This window comes from Bos taurus, chromosome 15 (genome assembly GCF_002263795.3).
Source record: "Bos taurus isolate L1 Dominette 01449 registration number 42190680 breed Hereford chromosome 15, ARS-UCD2.0, whole genome shotgun sequence".
Lineage (NCBI taxonomy): Eukaryota > Metazoa > Chordata > Mammalia > Artiodactyla > Bovidae > Bos > Bos taurus.
In genome coordinates, this window is record NC_037342.1 from 35294490 (window position 1) to 35321397 (window position 26908).

Sequence of the window (26908 nt, forward strand, 5' to 3'; positions counted from 1 at the left end):
GAGAAAGAGCTGCCAATTTTAGAAATTCCTCCTTTGATCAGAAGATAAAGCAGAACAATGCTGTAGCACTAAGCGGATTCCTAAGGGACATTTTTCAAGGGTGTGTAAAGCCTGCCTGGAAGTGTGTATACGAGGGAGAAGGGGAGTTGGTGGAAATGGAAGAGTGGGTAGACTAGAGATGATAGTCACAGCAAGAAGGAATAATCATACAGTTGCTTCTAGATTCCATAGAGGAGCAACTCCAGTCAGTCTTATTTCCTGGGAGTCTTAGGCATGTATATTACAATGATTAAAGGGCTTCATCTAATTAACATCCTCCCTCAAAAAAAAAAAAAAAGGAAGAAAGAAAAAATCAGATTTATTTTTCACCGTTTGTCGGAGGTGACTTTTTGTTCTTGTTTTTACTGAAAATTACAAACTAGTCTATCACATTAAGATTGTGAATCTCTGAAAGGAGGTCTGTTTAAAAGATAAAAATACTATGGATTAGAGCTAGGACTAAGTTTGAATCATGCCGCCAACTTCACTGTCTGTAAAACGGGGGTAATTTTCCTATCTGTTTAACATGGCCATGTAATTTTTTTTTTAATGTAACACTTGAAGACTAAATATTTTATGAGCATAAGCTCATTCAATTCTCATGAGGAAGGTATTATTATGGAGATTGTATGTAAAGATATTTTGTGATGTAGAAAAGAGCCGTCTGGTTATGAGTTATCATTGGGCCACCTTCTCACCTGGCTGTTGTGAGGATTAAATATGATGCGAAAGCACTTTAAACACTCCACGTGATGGGCGGACTACTAATTACACACCCCGCAGCACCTGATCCACTGTGAGGAAACGGTAGACGCTGGTTGGAGTGAACGATTTTATATCTTCCCTGTTCCTTTCAATCCTCCAATCACAAGCTAATGTCCGCAGGCCTGGGGCCAAAACCACGAATCTGGGAGCTGCCGTCCGGATGGAGACGAGCGCAGAGTCCAAGAAGAGGGCACGGGAACAGTAAAGTAGTTCAGTGGCTGGGGGGCGCTTTGGACGCTGGGTTTGAGAGGTGGCCGACTGGGGTCCCCGGAGTCCCTCTCCTCTGGTCTGGGGCTGCACAAAGAGACATCCCAAGCCTGCTGGGCACTATACCCCAGGAGCCCGACTCATTCGCAGCTACGGGAGTTAGAGCCTCACGCGACTCACCCAAGCCCCGCCCACTACCTCAGGTAGGCCCTCCGCACCAGCCAATCCGAAAGAAGCCTGGGTGCGGAAGGCGGTGCTTTCCCGACCGGAAGTGACGTCTATGCTTGGCTGGCCGCGGTGTCCGCCGAAGCTCTCGGCAGCGGCTGAGGCGACTGAGTGGAAAATGGCTCGGATTTTTGCGGCTGTGGCGCCTTGGGTTGTGGTGGAGGCAGAGGCTCAGGCAGCGTGAGGTGAGGAACAGTAGGTGCGGCGGGGGCCGGAACCGGGGACCCTGCTCTCCAAAGGCGCTGAAGGGCCCCTGGGGTCTTGGATGGGAGAGTCTCTTGCCGCGGCCCCAAGTCCCCCGGGTGTCCGCTTCTGACCCTCCATCCCGTACTCTTGGCGCTGCCCCAGTCCGACTCACCTCTCCCTGGGCCTTGCTTCCATCCCGGCCGTTGCCAGCTTCCCCTCCGAAGGTGCCCGCATCCCACCAGGACCCTTTTGTCGGGGGTGGTGGGTGGAGGGGGCTCCTGGGAGTTAGTATTGTCCGAAAGGGCGAGGGGAAGCCACCCCCTTGTTCTCGGGACCGGGCTGGAGCCGCAGTGGCGGGTCCTATTCTCTGGTCGAATTGTTGAATTCTGCCGAGTGCGTGTGTTGCACTTCTCAGTTGTGAACCGTCCCCCGTCCCCTCCCCGCTTCTTTTCGCCTCCTTGTCCCATCTCCGGCTTTGGGGGCTACAGATCCTTTTTCTTCTCCACCCACCCCCCTTCCCCGGTTGCTTTTTTTTTTTTTTGCCGCGAATCCAATCCACTTGCTTCAGGAAGACAGTATTATTTCTGTGTGTATTTAGCGCATCATCTTTCTGGGAGGGCGGTCAGATTAAAAATATTTGCCTAAGTCTTCTTGAGTGACGGAGGAACAATAAATAATTGAAGGAAAAAGAGCACATGCTTTATGGTTTGGCTTTAAAAACGAAATTCTGCAGCTTTGGAGTTTTTTGGGGGGGCGGGTGGAGCAGGCATTGCCGAGGGAAATGAGAAAGAAAAATAAGGAGTAAAGTCTGGAGATAAGGAACGTGGAAGAGGGAGCCTGTGCTAATTCTTTCCTTCTGTTAGTCTGATGGGAGTTCAGGTTGTAATTATATTTTTATTTTGAACAGTGGGTGTTGAATTGAGTGTAAAGAAGGAGACCTTTGTTTTTGAACAAGATTATTTATTAAAGCAGTACCCCAAAATCTTTGCAGGTTGGTGTCAGGCAGAAAGATGCTGTTGGAAAAATTGTGTAACATTGGTGCAGCAAAGCCACAGATTAGAAGAGATTCAGAAAAAAGAAAGCTATTCTTAGAAGAGTGGTGAAGGAAGGCTGTAGGGAGATCCAGGAACACTGATTCCAGGCTAGACTTTGTACCTTTGCCTCCTTGGCTTGTGGTTAAGTTTCCACATAAGACGCCTCTCAGCAACTCAGCCAGGGCTGGGGCTGATGCTCTTATTCAGAGGAGCAAATTAGACCGAAGTGCTTTAGTTGAGGTCTGTACTGTTGAAGATAACTGCTTGTTTAATATTATGATAGTCTTTAAGTACTGAAAAACATTTTGACTGGATTATTTAACTCAAACCTATTTCAAGAGTGATTTTACATAGGTACAAAGTACATATAGAGCTGCTTCAAGTAATTTTGCCTAAATTAGTAGATTCCAAACCAGTTTTTTTCTTAGGAAAGTCTCTGTTGTGTTGTGTTTTGTATGCATGTCGCTTGCAGTTTTTCTTGGCAAGCAATATATGTACATTGTTTTCATCCATAGATTTTACAGTTTTTTCTGTTTCATGGGATATAAAAGTTGGCATGCTTGCATTTAGGAATTCTAGAAACTATAACTTTATGTAATAATTAGTTGTATATTAAGCATATGATTCATTGTTTCTTCCTTCTGCTGTAAATGATTCTAAAATTTTCAATTAATTGAAGATTGGTACATCAGTTCCCATGTCCAGGAATCATTCTTTAATCTAGCCCAGTGTTTTTGCACTTAGTAAGCACATTCAGTAAATGAACTTATACCTAACCAAGAATGTTGAATTTCCCAAGAGTTCAGAGTTCTTACCAGAGCATTGGACCAAATTTTTCAGAGCAACAGGGCGAAGCAGTTTTTTTATGCTGTGTAACTTGTGTTTCTTTGATAGTATAAATTACCCATTTTATTGTATTTGCCATATTCCAAAAATAATTTAAGGCATGTAAATTATAAAGGTGAATATTTCAGTACAGTTCATTTACTTGATTTGTGGTGTACCTGACTAAGGCTAAAAGTCCATTTTATGGAAGATCTGGTTGTATCCAGAGGGCCTACAGGGTGCCTGGTACAGCAGTGGTTCTAGGAATAGAAAAACGAATGAGATAGTACTTGTCCTCAATAAGTTCTCTAGTCCATTTGGGGAGACAAACACAAATTATAACAGTATGGATATAATGGCATGTAAGGATGGTGGATCCAAAATACTAAGAATGATATGATCACCTGGCTTGAGAGATGGAGAGAGAATGAGTGCATCTGATGAGGATGGAGGTGCTCAAATTGAGTATTAAAGGATTAATTCTTTTTATTAATGAGGGAAAGTTAGACGTTATCAGCTTCCAGACCCTGCCGAGATACTACCAAGCTGTTTAATACCTCTGGTATCTTGTTTCTTTCATGTGAGAGTTGGACTACATCTAAATCACTGCTGTTTAGTAGAAATATTAAATGAGAGCCACGTAGGTAAGGTATTTTACATTTTCTTGGTAAATCTTTGAAATCTGGTGTTCATTTTACACTTAGAACACATCTTACTTTGGACTACTTGTCAAGCTCTCAGTAGCTGTTGTGTTTATTGTTTAATTGGTAAGTCGTGCCCACTACTCTTTTGGGATCCCATGGACTGTAGCCCGCCAGACTCCTCTGTCCATGGGATTTCCCAGGCAAGAACACTGGAATGGGTTGCCATTTCCTTCCCCAGGGGATCGTCCCTACTCAGGGATTGAACCCGAGTGTCCTGCATTGGCAGGTGGACTCTTTACCATTGAGCCATCTGGGAAGCCCTGTTTGTGTTTAGCATATACAATACTGGACAATACAGTTCAAGAATATGAAAATTCTGCTTTTCTGTCTCGGATTCTTGCTTGAAAAGAAAAAACAACTCCTATGAGAATAGTATAAATGTAGTCATTTATAATTTCTACTCCTTTTGATAGTATTCATACATGCCTTTAGATTGGAATTATACTTGAAAATGATTTGCTAAAAAAAAAAAGAAGAAGAAGAAATTGATTTGCTGTAGGATATCGTTCAGGTTGTTCATAGAGTTTTTGTTGGGACTGTTTTCCCTGTGTCTGGTGCAGTCAGGTTTTGAAACATCTTTCTTTTGTGCTTTTATGTATACTTTGTATCTCTCTTGGTCTCTGCAGTCTGTTCTTTATAACAAGTGATGGATTCAAAGCACAGTGAGAGAATGTACATGGACATTTTGCTGCTGCTGCTAAGTCGCTTCAGTCGTGTCCGACTCTGTGCGACCCCATAGACGGCAGCTGACCAGGCTCTCCGGTCCCTGGGATTCTCCAGGCAAGAACACTGGAGTGGGTTGCCATTTCCTTCTCCAATGCATGAAAGTGAAAAGTGAAAGTGAAGTTGCTCAGTCTTGTCTGACTCTTAGCGACCCCATGGACTGCAGCCCACCAGGCTCCTCCATCCATGGAATTTTCCAGGCAAGAGTACTGGAGTGGGGTGCTATTGCGAATGGAGATTTGTACAATTTTAAACAACTTTTTGGATTTCTTAAAAACATTTAAAAAATATTTTTATTTATTTATTTTTGGCTGTACTGGGTCTTTGTCGCTGTGCAGGCTTTTCTCTATTTGCGGCAAGTGGGAGCTAGTCTCTAGTTGCGGTGCAAGGGCTCCTCACTGCGGTGGCCTCTTGTCGCTAAGCATGGCTCTAGGGTATGTATGTTGCAGCTCTGGGGTCTAGAGCACAGTTCAGTAGGCTCAGTAGTGGCGCACGGGCAGAGTTGCTCTGTAGCATGTGGAGTCTTCCTGGACCAGGGATTGAACCTGTGTCTCCTGCATTGGCAGGCAGATTCTTTACCACTAAGCAGCCACCAGGGAAGCCCAGAGTTTCTTAAATTTTTTAATTCAGCTATTTGGGTACAAAAGTGAATGGGGTATTTAAACACTCTTGATTGTAATAGATTTGAAGGCAGTTATTTAGCAGAGTATTTATCTTTTCACCTTGAGAATGAATTAATATACTATAAATTGACAACCCTATTGTTAAACACATAGCTTTCATTAGTCTTATAATACAAAAGTTACCTTATTGATGAATAAATGATGTACAACGCTGATTCATTTAATTTGTTGTGCATTGAGTTTGGTTTTAAAAAAAAATAGGCTTATTTTAGTCATGATAACTATGACTAACAATGATAAAGTAAATAACGTCCTTACATTTGTGTTGATTGATGATTATAGAGCCTTTAATTCTCCCCCTCCACCAGCCTTATTCTTTGTGAAGTAAATAGAGCAGGTATTTTTTTCATTTTCTTGAAGAGGAAAATGAGACCCAGTGAAGCTGTGACTTGTTTTGGATAATACATTACAGATACTGCTTGAACATAGCAGGCTTACAATGCTAGCCTAGAGTTCTCTTCATTGCATCTCTTCTATGGTGCTCGAGTGTTTAGATACATAGCCCTTAACAGATTTTGGAGTGTATTGATGGGTAATTCCTGCCTTGAAGCAGAAAGTAGTTTAGTTATTAAAAAATTATTAATGGGAAAGAAAAATGTAAGGGGTGGTATTGTTGTTTAGTCGCTAAGTCGTACCCAACTCTTTTGCCACCCTATGGACTGCAGCCTGCCAGACTCCTTTGTCCATGGGATTTCCCAGGCAAGAATACTGGAGTGGGTTACCACTATGGTTTAGTTACACTTAAAATTGGGCTTCCGTCGTAGCTCAGGTGGTAAAGAGTCTGACTGCAATGCAGGAGAACTGGGTTTGATCCCTGGGTTGGGAAGATTCCCCTGGAGAAGGAAATGGCAACCCACTCCAATATTCTTGCCTGAAGAATCCCATGAACAGAGGAGCCTGGCTGGCTGCAGTCTATGGGGTCGCAAGAGTCGGACGTGACTGAGCAACTAAGCGCACGCACACACACTTAAAATAGATGACAGTTAACTAGGCAAGATTTTTTATTTTGAGCAAAGAATTTAGATTTTAAACTATTATTGTAGGAAGAAAGTGATGAAGTGTCAAGGACACAGCTATATCAGTGTTCAGGGAACAACTTGGGGAAAACTTAGATAAGAGAAGAAATTTAGCTTTAAGGAAGGATTTGCATGGCTCATTTAAAAACATAAAAACGGGGGGCCGCCTGCACGCGGGGTGTGTGAGGACGCGCTCCCCGGTCGTGGAGTGCTTGAGCTCAGAAGCGGTGGCTGTGGTACCTGCTGCTGCCACCCGTGCGGACGCAGAGCATTGGACGTGAGCGCTGTCGCGTGGGGCTGGAAGGTGAAGCTATGATGGCCATCAGCGAAAATATTCTCTTTGGAATGGGAAATCCTCTTCTTGACATCACTGCTGTAGTGGATAAGGATTTCCTTGGTAAGTATTCTCTTAAACCTAATGACCAGATTTTGGCTGAAGAGAAACATAAGGAACTGTTTGATGAACTTGTAAAAAAATTCAAAGTTGAATATCATTCTGGTGGCTCTACCCAGAATTCAATTAAAGTGGCCCAGTGGATGATTCAGCAGCCACACAAAGCAGCAACATTTTTTGGATGCATTGGGATAGATACATTTGGGGAGATCCTGAAGAAAAAAGCTGCTGAAGCCCATGTGGATGCTCATTATTATGAACAGAATGAGCAGCCAACAGGAACTTGTGCTGCATGCATCACTGGTGGCAACAGCTCACTTGTAGCTAATCTTGCTGCTGCCAACTGTTACCAAAAGGAAAAAATCTTGATATGGAGAAAAACTGGATATTGGTGGACAAAGCGAGAGTTTATTATATAGTAGGTTTTTTCCTCACAGTTTCTCCAGAGTTGGTTTTAAAAGTGGCTCACCATGCTTCTTGAAACAACAGAATTTTCACTTTGGATCTGTCTGCACCATTTATTAGTCAGTTCTACAAGGAATCATTGATGAAAGTTATGCCTTTTGTTGACATACTTTTTGGAAATGAGGTGGAAGCTGCCACTTTTGCTAGAGAGCAAGGCTTTGAGACTGAAGACATTAAAGAAATAGCCAGAAAGACAGGCTCTGCCAAAAGTCAACTCAAAGAGGCAGCGAATCGTGATTTTCACCCAAGGGAGAGAGGACACCATACTGGCTACAGAAAGTGAAGTCACCACTTTTGCTGTCTTGGATCAAGACCAGAAAGAAATTGTCGATACCAGTGGAGCTGGAGATGCATTTGTTGGAGGTTTTCTGTCTCAGCTGGTCTCTGACAAGCCCCTAACTGAATGCATCTGTGCTGGCCACTATGCTGCAAGTGTCAAAATTAGGAGGACTGGCTGCACCTTTCCTGAGAAGCCAGACTTCCACTGATGGAAAAGCATGAAACTGCATCCCAGGAGTACAGACACTGCCTTGATTGTTTCCTGAGAATTCCCATATTAATAAAGAGTAAAATGCCACCTTTCCTACTATAATAATGTTGAATCTTAATATAGGGGGTACAGTAATACACAATAGAATCTTTATTCTCTCAACAACCTAAAGTAGGAGGTTTATTTCCATAGTCTGATAGTGCCAGGTAAATGTCAATTAAACAGAAATATAGTATTTCAATTGAAATTTTTGTTTCATTTTCCATTACATTGTAAATTCATGTGTACTAAGCAAAGTGATCATTTTTTTACATTTCTGCTTTGAATGCAGATGCAATTTAATAGAATAGATTTTTTTAAAGGAATTAAAGATAATACATAAATCTTTAGCTTTTATACAAGTATATTTAATTCAGAAGTGTTTGTACACATATACACACACATGTGTTCATATATGTACCACATATATACATGACAAATGGTTAAGGTACAGAAATATTTATCTTTCCAAGTTATGCCAAGTAATTTCATCAGTGTGTACTCAAATATGTAATAAATTTTGGATAATTAATTTGCCAAATTATAAGCTATATTAAAATATTCAAGTCATAATCTTATATTTACTTATGGTACTCTGTATTTGATACAAATAAAAACTTGTCATAAAGGGAAAAAAATAAAAACATAAAAACAACACAGGTGAAGTAGGAGATGAGGATAAATAGACATCTGCAATAAATATTTAGAGGCCAGTGGTCAGAATTTTTATATTATTTGGATGATTCAGGAAATCTTAGCACGTACTCTAAACTTGTGGCTTGAGTAGTGTGGAAGACATGGCTAAGAGTATGGAAAGACAGGTTGTTGACTAATGAGCAGCAGAGTAATTTGAGTTCCTATTGTGAAATCAGTAGGGATTTGATAAGAATTTTACTATGAGAAAAGAATAGGCAGTGTTCATAAAGGAGAATTGGTTTAAAAATTTGCAGTATGGGAAATTCTAATTGAAACAGGTAATTTTTAGAAGTATTTTCCTATAAAAAAACTGAAATTGACAATTTACTTTCAGAAAATGCTCAGAGAAACAGGAAGATGTTAAGTATTGTTAAAGTTCTACTGTGGAGTGGGAGGAAAAAGCAGACGATCTTTCTAGATAAAAGGGGAAAATGAGAAGAGACAATAGAAGGAAGTCAAAGATAAGGGGTACTTACCTTCTGGTGAGGTGGGAAAAGAACTTGGATATTGTTGGGAGAGCTACATCCCATTGGGCTTCCCTTGTAGCTCAGTTGGTATAGAATCTGAAAGCAATGCAGGAGACCTGGGTTCAATCCCTGGGTTGCGAAGATTCCCTGGAGAGGGAAATGGCAGCCCACTCTGGTATTCTTGCCTGGAGAATCCCATGGACAGAGGAGCCTGGCAGGCTATACCATTTATGGGATCGCAAGAGTCAGACACGACTGAGCAACTAAGCACAAAGCATCAATACCTGTCTAATTAGGGAATGGGAGAATACTTTTTCAAATGTTTTATTTGCAGTTTTGGAAATCATACAAAGCAGGTATACACCCCACCCCAGCCCCCATAAACTCTGAAGGAGTTGCTGCTGCTGCTGCTGCTGCTAAGTCACTTCAGTCGTGTCCGACTCTGTGCGACCCCATAGACGGCAGCCCACCAGGCTCCCCCGTCCCTGGGATTCTCCAGGCAAGAACACTGGAGTGGGTTGCCATTTCCTTCTCAATGCATGAAAGTGAAAAAGTGAAAGTGAAGTCGCTCAGTTGTGTCCGACTCTTAGCGACCCCATGGACTGCAGCCCACCAGGCTCCTCCATCCATGGGATTTTCCAGGCAAGAGTACTGGAGTGGGGTACCATTGCCTTCTCCACCCCAGCCCCCATAACTCTGATGGAGTTACCTGTAATTAAAACCATAGTGCTGTGAGTAGCCATAACCAGATTGATTTATTAAATCACTTTGTATGTGTTCATAATGTAATTTATAACTGTTCTGACTTTTCTTTTTTGTTTAGTGTGTACGTGAATTGAGCAAAGCACTCTTTGGCTTGAGAATGTAGCCTGCTTTCATCTGACTAGATTGCATGATGATATTTATCAGACTAGAATTCTGCGTATATTAAAATACATGACATGAGATTGTAGCTGTTCAGGTTTTTTTTTAAAGACAGTTATTAATATATAATTTACTTATAGTAAAATGCATCTGTTTTGGGTGTACAACGCTATTGTTGTTGCTAAGTCACTTCAGTCGTGTCCTAATGTGTGTGACTCCATAGACGGCAGCCCACCAGGCTCCCCCGTCCCTGGGATTCTCCAGGCAAGAACACTGGAGTGGGTTGCCATTTCCTTCTCCAATGCATAAAAGTGAAAATTGAAAGGGAAGTTGCTCAGTCGTGTCCGACTCTTTGCGACCCCACAGACTGCAGCTTACCAGGCTCCTCCGTTCGTGGGATTTTCCAGGCAAGAGTACTGGAGTGGGGTGCCATCGCCTTCTCCGAAGATGCTATAAATTATAAGAAATAGTAACAGTATGTAACTGCCTCTACCACAGTTAAAATATGAAATAATTGCATCACTTTAGAAAGTGTCCTTATGCCCTTTGTAAATTGGTCCCTCCCACTCACCCTCCAGTCTCTGGCAGCAACAGATTTTTCTTTTGCATTTCTATAGTTTTGCATTCCAAGAATGGCATATAAAATTGGCATCATCCTATACCTATAGTCTTCTGAATCTGGCTTCTTTCACTTAGCATGTTTTGAGATTCAATATACCCTTTCAACAAAAAGCCAAATTTTTATAACAGTTTTAGACTACAGAAAAATTGTTAAGATAGTACAGAGAATCCCGACAAACTCTGGACCTGGTTTCCTGTATTACTTTTTATGTATGTAAACTATATTTGCTAACTGTCAAGAACAAGATTCTAGAATTAAGTTTTTTGTGTGGAAGGTGTGTGAAGGTTTCTGTCAAGATAACTAATAACTTTTTATTGTAAACTATATATACCAAAATTTGTCATTTAATCATTTTTAAGTGTATATTTCAGTGACATTATATTTACGATGTTAATGCAGCCATCACCGCTTTCTATTTCCAAAGTTTTTCATCACCCCAAACAGATACTCTGTACCATTAAGCAGTAACTACCCAGTCCCTTTCTTCCTGCTGCTGCTGCTAAGTCACTTTAGTCGTGTACAACTCTGTGCGACCCCATAGACGGCAGCCCACCAGGCTCCCCCGTCCCTGGGATTCTCCAGGCAAGAATACTGGAGTGGGTTGCCATTGCCTTCTCCACCTCTTCTTCCTAGCTCCTGGTAATTGCTAATCTACTTTTCTGTCTCTTTGACTTTACTTAATTGCCAGGATATGGAGGCAACCTCAACTGCCAGTCAACAAATGAATGGATAAAGATACTCTGTGTGTGTGTGTGTGTGTGTGTGTGTGTGTGTGTGTACACACCATGGAATACTACTTGGGCATAAGGAAATTTTGTCATTTGTAACAATATGGATAGACTTGGCAGATATTATGTTAAGTGAAATAAACCAGACAGAGAAAGACACATATATATCACTTAAATGTAGAATCTAAAAATTCAACAAACTATTGAATACAACAAAAAAAGAAACAGACTCACAGATATAGAGAACAAATAAGTGGTGAAGGGCAACATGAGGGTAGAGGATTGAGTGGTACAAACTATTATGTATAAAATAAGCTATAAGGATATATTGTACAATACAGGGAATATAGCCAATATTCTATAATAACTATAGAGTATAACCTTTAAATAATGTGGGGACTTCTCTGGTGGTCCAATGGTTTGGACTCTGTTGTCACTGCTGAGGGCTCGGGTTCAATCCCTGGTCAGGGAACTAAGATCCCACAGACCACACGGAGTTTTGGGCCAAAAAAATTGGGAAAAAACAAATTGTGAATCACTATATTGTATACCTGTAACTTATGTAATATCATACATCAACTATACTTCAATTTTTTTTAAAAGTGTTAAAATGTGGCTGCAACATTTTATATTCCTATTGGCAAAGTGTGAGGGTTTCAGTTTCTCTATATCCTTGTCAATGCTTCTTTTCCTTTATTTATTTATTTATTTATATTGAACTATAGTTGATTTACAATCTTGTGTTAACTTCAGGTGTATGTGGTTATCTTCCCTGGTGGCTCAGCAGTAAAGAATCTGCATGCCAACACAGGAGATGTGGATTTGATCCCTGGTTGGGGAACATCCCCTGGAGAAGGAAGTGGCTACCCACTCCAGTATCCTTGCCTGGAAAAATCTCATAAACAGAGAATCCTGGTGGGCTGCAGTCCATGGGGTTGCAAAGAGTCAAGCATGACTTAGTGACTAAATAACAATGTACAGTTATACACACACACACACACACACACACACACACACACACATATTCTTCAGGTTCTCTTCCCTTCAGTTCAGTTCAGTTCAGTCACTCAGTCGTGTCCGACTCTTTGCGACCCCATGAATCGCAGCACGCCAGGCCTCCCTGTCCATCACCAACTCCCGGAGTTCACTCAGACTCACATCCATCGAGTCAGTGATGCCATCCAGCCATCTCATCCTCTGTTGTCCCCTTCTCCTCCTGTCCCCAATCCCTCCCAGCATCAGAGTCTTTTCCAATGAATCAGCTCTTCGCATGAGGTGGCCAAAGTACTGGAGTTTCAGCTTCAGCATCATTCCCTCCGAAGAAATCCCAGGGCTGATCTCCTTCAGAATGGACTGGTTGGATCTCCTTGCAGTCCAAGGGACTCTCAAGAGTCTTCTCCAACACCACAGTTCAAAAGCATCAATTCTTCGGCGCTCAGCTTTCTTCACAGTCCAACTCTCACATCCATACATGACCACTGGAAAAACCATAGCCTAGACTAGACGGACCTTTGTTGGCAAAGTAATGTCTCTGCTTTTCAATATACTATCTAGGTTGGTCATAACTTTTCTTCCAAGGAGTAAGTGTCTTTTAATTTCATGGCTGCAGTCACCATCTGCAGTGATTTTGGAGCCCCCAAAAATAAAGTCTGACACTGTTTCCACTGTTTCCCCATCTATTTCCCTTGAAGTGATGGGACCAAATACCATGATCTTCGTTTTCTGAATGTTGAGCTTTAAGCCAGCTTTTTCACTTTCCTCGTTCACTTTCATCAAGAGGCTTTTTATTTCCTCTTCACTTTCTGCCATAAGGGTGGTGTCATCTGCATATCTGAGGTTATTGAAAAATACTGAGTGTAGTTCTCTGTGCTATATAAGTAGGTCTTGGTTGATTGTCTATCCTTTTTAAAAATTATAGTCATTCTAGTAGGTGTGAAATGGTATCTCATTGTGGTTTTGATTTGCATTTGGGTAAACTCCAGGAGTTGGTGATGGACAGGGAGGCCTGGCGTGCTGCGATTCATGAGGTCGCAAAGAGTCAGACACGACTGAGCGACTGAACTGAATGAACTGAACTGAACTAAATGAGTAGTGGTGTTGAGCATCTTTTTATATGCTTATTAGCAATAAGCAGCCTTTTTTTTTTTTGAATCTTAACCACTGGACCACCAGGGAAGTTCCTAAGCTACCTTTCAGGTAGCTGAACTAAGCTACCTTTGTTCTAATATTTGAACAAATGTAATGAAAAGACTCTGATGCTGGGAGGGATTGGAGACAGGAGGAGAAGGGGATGATGGAGGATGAGGTGGCTGGATGGCATCACTGACTTGATGGACGTGAGTCTGAGTGAACTCCGGGAGTTGGTGATGGACAGGGAGGCCTGGCGTGCTGCGATTCATGGAGTCGCAAAGAGTCGGACACGACTGAGCGACTGAACTGAATGTATTTTTTAAATGCATTTTATATATATTATATATGTATATAATATTATTATATATATATTATTTTATCTGATCCTGACAACACTATATCTGTGCTTTACATATGAGAAAACTAAGAAAAAGACAGATTAAATAAATTATTTAGGAATACACAGTTAATAAGAAGGAGTTATGATATTTGAGCTTGGGTCTACTCAAAAAAAATGCAACTTCATTTTTTCTTCTTTGTTATCACTTGTTTTTATAAAACTAGTAATTTTCATGCATTACTTGAAAAAAATTACATATTTCAAAATGTAATTACATTACATTTCACAAAAACTTGTGAAAACAAGTTTTTGTTAGCCATAGAAATTGACAGTTTGGGAGAAAAATTTCAGAAGTATTCACGTCATTTTCATTATTATTCCTTATTTGGGGGCTCTCAGTTGTATTTTTTCCTACCTTAAACCATGTTGGAAATGGAAGCATATACCATAACAACACAAAAAGCTTACTGTTATTTGCCATGTTGGAATTGGGGTAATATCAGAGTATATTTAATGATTCATGTTAAATGAATGAACAATAAAGTAGTCCAAAGTTCACTAATTATCTTCACAAAGCAGTACTACTGTTGGGATTCTGGGTTAGATTGAAAACTGCTTTGTCAGTAAAGTGTCTTTGTACAGGACCTCTTGCTAATAACAGTATTTCCCTCTCTGTCCCCCTCCCAAACACACACAGTGATACACATATGCAGATACAGAAAGTTGCTCTGGGCGAATGCTCTGATTGTGAATCTCCTATGTGTAGAATGCGCTAAGGGCTGAAGGTGATACAGTGACTGCCAGTGCTTATTAGACTCCAGTGTAGCTGTTGCTTTTTGTCAAAATGGAAGAATTAAGCCCTTTATTAGTTGTTTATAATCCTTGGGCAAAGCATAATTGTAAGTGTGGTATAGAGGTTAAAGAATACAAGATCCAGGCTAAGGCCATACATCTTTAAACTTGTGGAGAACCTTGGGAAGACTGTTAACTTTTCTCCATGACTTCACTGGTTTCTTATGTCCAGGTTATGGCTCCAGTTTCATCTTTTCCCTCATTCCACTATTAAAAATACTATCCCCTATCTAAATCACTCTCTATCACGCTACTTCCCCCCCCCCCCACTTTATTTACTATCTAAACTTCTTTTCATTTGTTTAAACGAAGCCACTTATTTCCAGAATTGTCATTCTAATTCAGGTTATTGCTAATTTTTTCCTATACCGGTTCAGTTGTTTGTTAATTGGTTTCCTGGTTTCTGTTTTTGTTTTTCTTACATCTGTTTTTTGCAGAGCAAATAGAGATCTTTGAACAATGCAAATCAGATCACGTGAATGTCTGTGCATAAAACATACCTTCAGCTTCTTAATCTAATAATTGAGTATACTGGTTTTCCCCTCCTTGGAGGTATATTAAGTTTGACTATAAAAGTTCATATTGGTAGATGGAAATTTTAGGTTTTTTTTTTTTTTAGAGAGGATTTTTAGGTGGAGAGAAATTGAGCTTGATGGTTTAACTTATTCTTAATTTTTATTTAAAAAATTTCACTAAAAATCTACAGAGTAAAATTAAGTTAGGTTGAAATGAAGAAGTTTGATTGTGGCATACCCTAAACCTAGAAATATAACTCTACACATTTAACATATCTAAATTTGGAGAAAAATGATTAAACTGTACCAGAGAAATTATTATCGAAACCTCCCTGGTTTCTTTAGGAACAGGCTCTGTAGATAACTATATTGATTTGACCTAAACTCCACCATCTATGGGGTCGCACAGAGTCGGACACGACTGAAGCGACTTAGCAGCAGCAGCAGTAGCAGCCACCAATGTCAGTAAAAACTGAAGCCATTTCTTTCAAGTAGTTTAATCTACATTCCTCTGCAACCCCATTAGATTAATTCTCTGGTATATTTTTATCCTATTGGGCTTCACTCAACTTAAATTTATTTGGCTGATGACCTGCTTCACTTATAGAAAGTTCTTGGTCATTTTCTCTTCAAATATTTGTTCTGTTCAGTCTCTCCTCGCCTGGGACTCCAATTACATGCACAGTGAAAGTTACTCAGTTGTGTCCAACTCTTTGCGACTCCATGGACTGTAGTCTGCCAGGCTCACCTGTCCATGGAATTCTCCAGGCAAGAATACTGGAGAAGAGAACTGGGTAGCCATTCCCTTCTCCAGGGGATCTTCCCAACCCAAGGATTGAGCCCAGGTCTCCTGCATTGCAGGGGGATTCTTTACCGTCTGAGCTACCAGGAAAACCCAAGAATACTGGAGTGGGTAGCTGTTCCTGTCTCCAGGAGATCTTCGCAACCCAGGGATCGAACCTAGGTCTCCTGCATTACAGGTGGATTCTTTACTAGCTGAGGTACCAGGGAACCCCCCAATTACATGTATGTTAGACCATTTGAAATTGTCCGGTAGAATTCCAGCATTCTATTTTACTTCTCCTCCTTTTTTCTCTTTTAGTTGGAATATTTTCTATTGATTTGTCTTTGAGTTTGCCAGTCTTCTTTGTTGTTAAGTCCATGTAATTAATTCTTCATTTCTGATACATTTTTATTTCCTAATATATTTTTTGGGTTCTTCCTTTTAAAAAAAAAAAAAAGTGTATTACTCTGCTGAAATTTTCCCCTGCTTCATGTGTATCATCTATCTTTTCTGCTAAATTTAGCATTTTCATCCAGATTACTTTAAAAGTTCTCATTTGACAATTTCAACATTTGGGCCTATCTGTGTCTGCTTATTTTGACTGCCTCTTGCATGGGCCACATTTTCTTGTTTGTCTTGTAATCTTTGATTACATGCCAGACAGCTTGTCTAAATTTGGATCCTGAAATTTATTTATTACTTACTTAATATTTACCTTCAAAATACTCTTTATTTTGTCAGGCCACTAAATTGATAGTCTGATTTATAAGTCAGAGGGGTCTGTGCTTTGTTGCAGCTTTTAATTTGATTCGGTTCACTACTGCATTGAAATAGTTTGGGGCAGAATCATAACTTTCTCTTGAGTAGAATTTGAGATCTGAGCATTGTCTTGATTCCAGAGATTGGTTTTGTAGCCTTGCTGCCAGCTGTTTAGGTTGCTGGGAGTCTCTGTTGTCTAGTCCTGCTTTCTGTGTCTCATTGGATCTCTGCTTTGTTTCCGTTATCCCAGCTTCTGGAGGGCAGCTGTCTTAGAGTGTGCAAAAGTCTAGGATGCCTTGGAGGGCTTTTTCTTAGCTCTCTGCCATGTCCAGAGCCATCGGTAGCTGGAAACTTGGAGAGCTCTGATAGGTTTCTCCCTGCTCACCTCCCCAGTCCTTTTTGGCAAGTGGCTGCCTTGTACTTTACGGAGGCCCACACACCTCACCAGGGGATCTCTTTCAGCTTTTCTGTCCTGCTCCCAGCTTTTCAGTGTGCTACCTATGCATTTAGTAAAGCCCCATGGGAAAGAGTTGATGAGTGGGTATAGACTTGTTCCATGTCTGGGGTTCCATGTAATTCTTTATCTAGTATTTTAGACCACTCTGCCTTGCCTCTATCACTCCTCTGAATTCTAAACTGTCATGCTGGCCTCCATGTGATTGTTAGAAGTCTGGCTTATTTCACTTTAATCCTGTCTACAGTGCATTCTTCTCTCCCTGCTGTGTTAGGGTTGGGAGTAGTGATGGGCCTGATTTGAAGGGTTTATCACTTTCTGGAATTTAATTCATTTGGTTTTTTAATGTTCTCTACTCTCTGATGTCTTAAAACTATTTTTTTTAAAGCATTTTTGGCTTGATTTTCATTGTTAGGGTGAGAGTGACATTTTGTATATTCTAGTAAGAGAAAATTTATATTACGTATTTATGACATTCATTTTAAAATAGTAAAGCTTGAAATATCTAAAACTCTACCAAGGTTTAGATGAAAGTGAAAGTGTTAGTCGCTCATCACGTCTGACTCTTTATGACCCCATGAACTGTAGCCCACCAGGCTCCTCTGTCCATGGGATTCTCCAGGCAAGAATACTGGGTTGGGTTTCCACAGGCAGGTTCTTTACCATCTGAGTCTACTTTCTATCATTGGCTCTTCCCAGTCCTCCATTTTCAGGTATTCTCTTAGTAATTCCTTACCTCTGTCACCTCAGTCTGCTAAGGTAACTCTTCCTTTCCAAGTCAGACCCATGCATTTGTTGCTTCTGATTCTCTTATTCATCTGCACCCAGTGTCTGAGCTAGTACTAATATTTATCTTCTATCTCTTGTGCCTTTCAGTCTTTGTGCCCTGAATCCTCTTCAACCTACCACATGTTGAAATTGCTTCCCATTTTCAACAGCCGTTCCTGACACCTCCTCCTATCTATCTAGTTCCCTTTACTGTCAAAGAATATGCCCTTTTTACATGTAATTCCTTGCTTTTTCAGTTTTCATACCTGTCTAAATCACTAATGAGAGTCTGAGAGTGGGAAATTAGGAGTGACTGCTAATGGGTAAGAGTTATACTGGGGGGTGATGAGAATGTACTGAAGTCTGATAGTGGTGATGGTCACACAACTCTGAATATATCAAAAATAACTATGGATGAATTTTATAAGTTAATTACATATCAGTAAAGTTGTTAAGATAATCCCAAATGAGGTTTTAAATCTAGTTTTTTCAGTCCTCATTCTGTATCAGTCTCTGTAGCTTCTCCATTTTAGGACATCCTGTTCCCTTAGTTTTCTGTTACCAGTCTTTACACCTATCTGTTATTTTCTTTTGACCTTTTGTTTCCTGTTTAAGTATTTGTGGCCCTCATGATTTCTCTTTTTCTCTCTTCACCCTGAACATTATCTCCATGCAGTCTCAATTACTTTCATGACTTCAGGCCTTTAGTTTTACATAGATAACAACTAAAGGTCATCTCTAAATTGCTCTGTTGAGCCCAAGGCCAGTATTTTAAGTCAGCAAGCAGACATGAACTGTACATCCCACATGTACTTAAAATAATAATGTGTTTCAGTCTGTCTAAAAAGCATGTGGCTCTGAAGAACAGTTCTGAAAATATGTACACATGATTTTCTTCCCTCAGAGAAAGAAATTCATGGTTGTTATTTGCCACATTTGAGATGATTTCTAAGTACTTTAAATGAAAACAAATGCAACAAGAGTGGATTAAAAATCTGTTGTGTCTCTTAGGTTAAAATGTTTGTTTTGAGTATATTTTTGTGTACTCTTGAGTATGTTACAGAATACCGAAGACACTCCCCAGTGAAGAACTGCTTCTTGCTTGTCCCAAGACTGTTCTAGGTGCTTAGGGATATGAATGTGAATCCAGAAGTTAAATTCCAGCTTCATGAAATTTGTAGTCAAGTGGGGAAACATAGATAATAAAATAAGTAACATATGCAATATATAGGATGGTACTATGTGCTAAGAAGAAAATAAGTAAACTGCATAGGCAGTTGAGTTAGAGAACATTGGGTTATAACTAGGTTATCAGGGAAGACTTTAATCATATGTTACCTTCTCGATGGAAGACTTGAAGGAGGTGAAGAGGGAGCCATTCAGCTCTCCAGGGGAAAAACAGTCCAGTCAGAGGAAGCAAAAGAGCAAAAGCTCTGAGTGAGAGGCATATGTGTTTGAGGAACAAGGAGACCAGTGTGACAGTAGCAGAGAGGTGAGTTTTAGGAGAGAAGAAATAGGGTGACTAGTTTCAGAGTGCCTAGAGGACTTTTACAAAGATTTTATCTTTTCTCTGAGTGAGACAGAAACAACTGCAAGTTCTCAGCATAGGGGTGAGATGACCTTTTTCAGTATCATTCTGGGTGCTGTGTTGAGAATAGTGTGAAGGGGTAGGATTGAAGGGTGATGCAGACAGATTGGGAGGCTATTTTGGTCTAGGATGGTAGCAAGAATACAATGAAGAAATGCCTAAATTCAGAAATATTTGAAAGTATAGCCTCTAAGATTTTATACCCATATCCATAACTATTTCATAGAGCCACCACCAAACATTACTGCCTTCCTGACATGCTATAATTGAATTAAGATTTTGTAGTTTAATTCAAATAAGAAGCAAAATAAATATACTGGACATGCATACAATGGTGAGTGTATACAGTCATCCCTCTCACTGATAGGAATATCTTACTGTGTTTTTAAATGCAGTTAATATTTTTTAAGTGCATTGATCATGTTATGTGCAGTGCCTATGAAGTGATTCACAGATGGTGAAAATTTGAGAAACCGTATTTTATAGTTTGTTGTTTTCTTTTATCCCTTAACACTTTCCCCATATCCCTTAATGACTTAGAGCAGTATCCTTAATTTAGCCTAATAGATTGGCAAATGAAAAAGGATAATATAGCTGTTACTTGTATTTTTTTTTTCTATGGCATCACTAAAAAGGCGAACTTCTTGTGTTCACATAATTTGCTGTGTGGGGGTAAGGAAAAAAACTCACATGCAATTCATAATGCAGATGTTCTTTATTTTTCACATACCACGTATAATATAGAAAAGAAAGTTCAGTTTTTTAAATATGTGGGAAGTGGATTCTTTTTTATTGTGAAATAACAGAAAAAAGTTCACAATCGTGTATGATTGTTTAACAAATAGTAATTGTAAAACAAACTCTTGTTTAACCAGTTGTGACTTTACAGACTAAAATACTGCTGATATTCTGGAAGTCCCCAGTGTTGTTCTCCCTTATAAATCTCTCCCTCCCTCCATGAGCAGCCACTATTCTAACTTTTGATAATCTTTTCCTTTTCTTTGAGGTTACACTGCTACGTAAGCATTCTTAAACACTAGACAGTGTAGTTTTTCATGTTTTTGAACTTTATACGGATGAAATTTTCGTATTTTTGTCTCTCCCTTTGCCTCTCTGGTGGCTCAGATGGTAAACAATCAGGCCTGCAATACAGGAGACCTGGGTTCAATCCCTGGGTTGGGAAGATCCTCTGGAAAAGGGAATGGCAATGCACTCCAGTATTCTTGCCTGGGATATCCCATGAACAGAGGAGCCTGGTGGGCTCAAAGAGTTAATTAAGAGATGACTGAGCGACTAACACTTTCACTTTGTTTAACATTATTTTTCTAAGTTTTATCTTTTTTTTTTTTTTTTCCAAGAGTTTGTTCTGAGGCCAGCTATACTGTCACTCTCGCAGAACTCCTTCCCTCACACTTTTTATAGACTCTTGTGACATTGGCTACACTTGCCTTGGGTTTAATTCTATTGCTCCTTGAAGATAGGGACTGTATTTCTCATGTGCCTCTTCATATTATATCCATTGCATCTTGTACAATGCCTTGCAATGGTGGTGGTGAAGTCGCTAAGTCCTGTCCGACTCTTGCAATCCCATGAACTGTAGCCCACCAGGCTCTTCTCTTAATGGGATTTCCCAACTAGAGTACTGGAGTGAATTGCCATTTCCTTTTCAAGGGAATCTTCCCTACCTAGGGATCGAACCCAGATCTCTCTCCTACATTGCAGGTAACCTCCTGCTTTACAGGCAGATTCTTTACCAACTGATTCTGAGCCACCACAGAAGCCCTTGTCTATTTTTTTATAGTTCTAATTCATTCTTTGGCACTGATGTACAGAATTCCGTTGAATGAATTACAATATAAAGAAAAGTAAATGTTTGGTCTTTGTCCCTAGTTCCTGTCATGCAACTCCTAAAACTCTTGGAATCTCCAGACCATTTTCTTTTGTATACTAATAAGATGACTATTGTCTGGGATCCCTGGATAGTTTCTGAATGAGGGCTAGTTGCCAGGAAGACCAAGGTGTGACTGCTGGGTTGGAACTTCCAGCTCCACCCCCTGACCTCTGGGGAAGGGACTCTCCACAGCTGGAAATTGAACTAATCAACAGCCAGTGATTTAATGAACCATGCCTATGTAATAAAATCTCTGTAAAAGCTCTATACAGTCAGCAAAAACAAGACCAGGAGCTGACTATGGCTCAGATCATGAACTCCTTATTGCAAAATTCAGACTTAAATTGAAGAAAATAGGGGGAAACACTAGACTATTCAGGTAAGACCTAAATCAAAACCCTTACCATTATACAGTGGGAGTGACAAATAGATTCAAGGGATTAGATCTGATAGAGAGTGCCTGAAGAACTGTGGACGGAAATTCATGACATTGTACAGGAGGCAGTGATCAAGACTATCCCCAAGAAAAAGAAATGCACAAGGGCAAAATGGTTGACTAAAGAGGCCTTACAAATAGCTGAGAAAAGAAGAGAAGCTAAAGGAAAAGGAGAAAAAGAAAGAAATATCCATCTGAAGGCAGAGTTCCAAAGAATAGCAAGGAGAGATAAGAAAGCCTTCCTAAATGATCAGTGCAAAGAAATAGAGGAAAACCATAGAATGGAAAGATTAGAGATCTCTTCAAGAAAATTAGAGATACCAAGGGAACACTTCATGCAAAGATGGGCACAATAAAGGACAGAAATAGTATGGACCTAACAGAAGCAGAAGATATTAAGAAGAGGTGGCAAGAATGCACAGAACTATACAAAAAAGATCTTTATGACCAGGTAACCATGATGGTGTGATCACTCACCTAGAGCCAGACACCTGGAGTTCAAAGTCAAGTGGGCCTTAGGAAGCATCACTATGAATAAAGCTAGTGGAGGTGATGGAATTCCAGCTGAGCTGTTTCAAATCTTAAAAGGTAATGCTGTGAAAGTGCTGCACTCAACATGCTAGCAACTTTGGAAAATTCAGCAGTGGCCATAGAACTGGAAAAGGTCAGTTTTCATTCCAATCCCAAAGAAAGGCAATGCCAAAGAATGTTCAAACTACCACACAATTGCACTCATTTCACATACTAGCAAAGTAATGCTCAAAATTCTCCAAGCGAGGCTTCAACAGTATGTGAACCATGAACTTCCATATGTTCAAGCTGGATTTAGAAAAGGCAGAGGAACCAGAGATCAAATTGCCAACATCCTTTGGATCATTGAAAAAGCAAGAGAGTTCCAGAAAAACATCTTCCGTTTTATTGACTATGTCAAAGCCTTTGACTGTGTGGATCACAACAAACTGTGGAAAATTGTGAAAGAGATGGGAATACCAGACCACCTTACCTGCCTCCTGAGAAATCTGTATGCAAGTCAAGAAGCAACAGTTAGAACCAGACATGGAACAGCAGACAGGTTCCACATTGGGAAAGGAGTATGTTAAGGCTGTATATTGTCACCCTGATTATTTAACTAATATGCAGAGTACATCATGAGAAACGCTGGGCTGGAAGAAGCACAAGCTGGAATCAAGATTGCCAGGAGAAATATCAATAACCTCAGAGATGCAGATGACACCACCCTATGGCAGAAAGTGAAGAGGAACTAAAGAGCCCCTTGATGAAAGTGAGAAGAGGAGAGTGAAAAAGCTGGCTTAAAACTCAACATTCAAAAAACTAAGATCATGGCATCCGGTCCCATCACTTCATGGCAAATAGATGGGGAAGCAGTGGACAGAGTGTCAGAGTGTTTTCTTGGGCTCCAAAATCACTGCAGATGGTGACTGCAGCCATGAAATTAAAAGACGCTTGCTCCTTTGAGGAAAAGCTATGACCAACCTAGATAGCATATTAAAAAGCAGAGACATTACTTTGCCAACAAAGGTCTTGTCTAGTCAAGGCTATGGATTTTTCCAGTAGTCATGTATGGATGTGAGAGTTGAACTATAAAGAAAGCTGAGCGCTGAAGAATTGATGCTTTTGAACAGTGGTGTTGGAGAAGACTCCTGAGAGTCCCTTGGACCCTTGGACTGCAAGGAGATCCAACCAGTCAATCCTAAAAGAAATCAGTCCTGAATATTCATTGGAAGGACTGATGCTGAAGCTGAAACTCCAATACTTTGGCCACCTGATGCAAAGAACCAACTCGTTGGAAAAGACCCTGATGCTGGGAAAGATTGAATGCAGAAGGAGAAGGGGATGACAGAGGATGAGATGTTGGATGGCATCACCGACTCTATGGCCATGAATTTGAGCAAGCTCTGGGAGTTGGTGATGGACTGGGAAGCCTGGTGTGCTGCAGTCCATGGGGTCGAAAAGAGTCGGACATGACTGAGTGACTTGCACTGAACTAAAAAGCTCTTAAAATGATGGGGCTCAGGGAGCTTCCACGTTAGTGAGCACACTGAGGTGCTCAGGGGATGGTACCTCCAGAGAAGCCATGGAACCTTCAAACACTTCCCTACCCCCAACTTTGTCCTATACATTTCTTCCATTGGCTGTTCCTGAATAGTTTACTCCGTAATAAACTGGTAATGGTAATAAGTAAGCTGTTTTCCTGTGTTCTGTGAACCTTACTAGCAATTTATCAAACCAGAGGTGGGATCCTGGGAACCCCTGATTTGAACCTAGGCTAAACAATAACGTGGGTAACCTCGGAATCCAGTACTTGAAACTGAGTTCTGCAGTGAGAGCAATCATTGTAGAACTACTGTGCCTGTAAACCTGTGGATTCTGACATTACCTCGGGGTAGGCGGTGTCTGAATTGAATTGTAGAACAGCCAGTTGGTATATGGAAAGTTGGAGAACTCTTCAGAGTGGGAAAAAACCCCACATATTTGGTGTTCGGAGTGATGTGAGTAGAAACAGACCATGAACGTATTCTCTTTCATCCATGTTTAGATTGGTGAAAATTAGGGTGGTTTTTTCCTGTTTGGGGCTATTATGGGCCATGTTATTTTAAAGTTCTTAGACATATATTTTGTGCACGTATGTGTGAGTTACTGTAAAATATATACACTGGAATGTAATTGCTGGGCTTTAGAGTAAGGGTATCTTCAACTTTTCTATATGACCCATGTTTTGTTAAACAACTTTACCAATTTACATTCATCCTAGCAAAGTGTCTGATTTCCCGTTGTTTCACATTCTTGTTATCGCTTAAGTAAGTAAGATTTAAACTTTTCCCCCAGGTTTATGTATGTGTCATGATATCTTACTGAAGTTTTAATATGCATTTCCCTGTTTACTCCTAAGATTTAACCTTTTTTCATATATTTATTGTTTTTTTTCATATATTTATTGATTATTGGATTTCTTTTTCATTAAGTTTTTGTCTTTGCCTGTTTTCCTTTTAGATCATCTGTTTTTCTTTTTAATTTGTAGGAGTTATTTAATCCAGGATTTGAATCCTTGGATGCTCAGTCACTCAGTCGTTGTCCTGCTGTTTGCCACCCCATGGACTATATAGCCAGCCAGGCTCCTCTGTCCCTGGAATTTTCCAGGCAAGAATACTGGAGTGGGTTGCCATTTCCTATTCCATTGAATCCTTTGGTTGCATGTTAAAAATATTTTCCTTTCTGTGGCTTGTTTTTATCATTTTCTTTGTTTTTTTTTGAAATACAGTTGATTTATAATGTTGTGTTAGTTTCAGGTGTACAGATCTCCTTGGTGTCTTGATGGATGAAAGTCCTGGATTTTACTCTAGTCAAATTTATTACTTTTTTCCTTGTGGTTTGTTCTTTCTATATCTTACTTAAGAAATTTTTCCTTTCTCTGATTTTAAAAGCTTTATAATTTTTCCTTTCAAAGTTTGGTATTTGGCTTCCCTTGAGTTGATTTTTTGCTTAAAGAGTTCAGGAGGAGTCCATTTCATTTTTCCTGCATTTGTTCTAGCACCATTTATTCTGAAATGTGTCTTTTTTTTTTTTTTTAAAATCAGGCATCTGTGTATGTGTGTCTATTTCTGGGCTCTTAACATGATATTTAGATTTATCTTTCCTGCATAAATACCATACTATCTTTAGTAAAATGAGCTTTGTAGTAAGTCTTTAATGGATAGCTAGCGCAAGTCCTTTCCCTTTGTTCTTTTTCAAGAAAGTCTTGGCTGTTTTGACCCTTTTGGTTTGTATAAATTTCAGAACATCTTGTCAAATTTTATATTAACAGAATGTATTTTGATTGGGACTGCACTGAACCTGTAAATCTGGTTCAGGAGAAGTGGCATCTTTATAAAATTGTCTTCAAATCTGTAAACATGAGAAAATATCCATTACATTGAAATAGTCGATATTTGTCAGTAAACTTTTATAATTTTCCCTACAACTTGTGAATTACATATATTATTAGTGGGTTTCATGTGTGTGAACTTATTAGTATAAATATTGCTTTTTTGAAAATTGCCTTTTCTAGCCATTCCTTATGGGTATATGGAAATATAATTAATTTCAATATCATTTCCAGCAACCTTGTTAAGCTCCGACATGTAATTCTATTAGTTACCTGCATATTCTTTGGATTTGTTGGTTTATCAGAAAACAGTGTTTTGTTTCTTCCTCTTTGATCCTGTCGTGTTTCTTTTTCTTGCCTTTCTGTGCTGTCTCAGTTCAGTTCAATTCAGTTCGTTAAGTTTTCACCTTTCTACTTTTCTAGCATCATTTAAAACAATAATTTTTCCTTTATCTGCTGTTATATGTACCTAACAAGTTTTCATATGATGAATTTTTTCCCCTCTGTGTGTTTGTTATCAGTTTGATATAAAATCAGGTTTAGTATAAGATTGCTACTACCTCAACATGAATAAGGGTAGGTGTCTTTACTTTTTTGTGACCAGCCTATTCAAACTTTTTGTCCATTTTCCTATAAGGTTGTTTTTCTTTATGGGCTTTATGTTATGAAAATAGTTCTTTCTGTGTGATATAAGTAGCACATTTTTTCCCCCGGTTTGTTCTTTCATTGACAGTCTTAATGGTTATGTTATTTTTATGTAACTTTTCAGCACCTAGAACAGTGCCTGGTGTTGAACATACACCTGCTGCTACTGCTGCTGCTGCTAAGTCGCTTCAGTCGTGTCCGACTCTGTGTGACCCCATAGACGGCAGCCCACCAGGCTCCCCTATCCCTGGGATTCTCCAGGCAAGAACACTGGAGTGGGTTGCCATTTCCTTCTCCAGTGCATGAAAGTGAAAAGTGAAAGTGAAGTCGCTCAGTCATGTCCGACCCTCAGCGACCGCATGGACTGCAGCCTACCAGGCTCCTCCATCCATGGGATTTTCCAGGCAAGAGTACTGGAGTGGGGTGCCATTGCGTTCTCCTAACATACACCTAGTGAATATTTATTGAAAAGATGAATAAATTCAGTGGTGCTTGAATGACAAATAAAAGTTATTTTTTTAAAATACGTATTTGAATATTCTCTCATGACTTCTAGGTTTTTTAATCATATTACTAACAGCACCCTTTCTTATGTTGATGTTATGTAGGAATTCAGTGTTTCTTCAGTTTTATGATTCTACGTTTTAAGTTTTTTTTTTTTAAGATTCATTTTTTTATTTATTTATATTTT

General features: G+C 39.8%; 1 protein-coding gene and 1 pseudogene across 1 annotated transcript in view; both read left to right on the forward strand.

Annotated features, from left to right (window-relative positions):
* The first annotated feature begins 1281 nt into the window (after positions 1-1281).
* Positions 1282-26908, forward strand: part of PIK3C2A (phosphatidylinositol-4-phosphate 3-kinase catalytic subunit type 2 alpha) — a 107288-nt gene continuing 81661 nt past the window's right edge. Inside the window, exon 1 of the mRNA XM_024975781.2 lies at positions 1282-1421. The gene's annotated coding sequence lies outside the window, so the exon portion shown is untranslated. The remainder of the gene's footprint in view (positions 1422-26908) is intronic.
* LOC132342324 (adenosine kinase-like) lies at positions 4425-26743 on the forward strand (annotated as a pseudogene).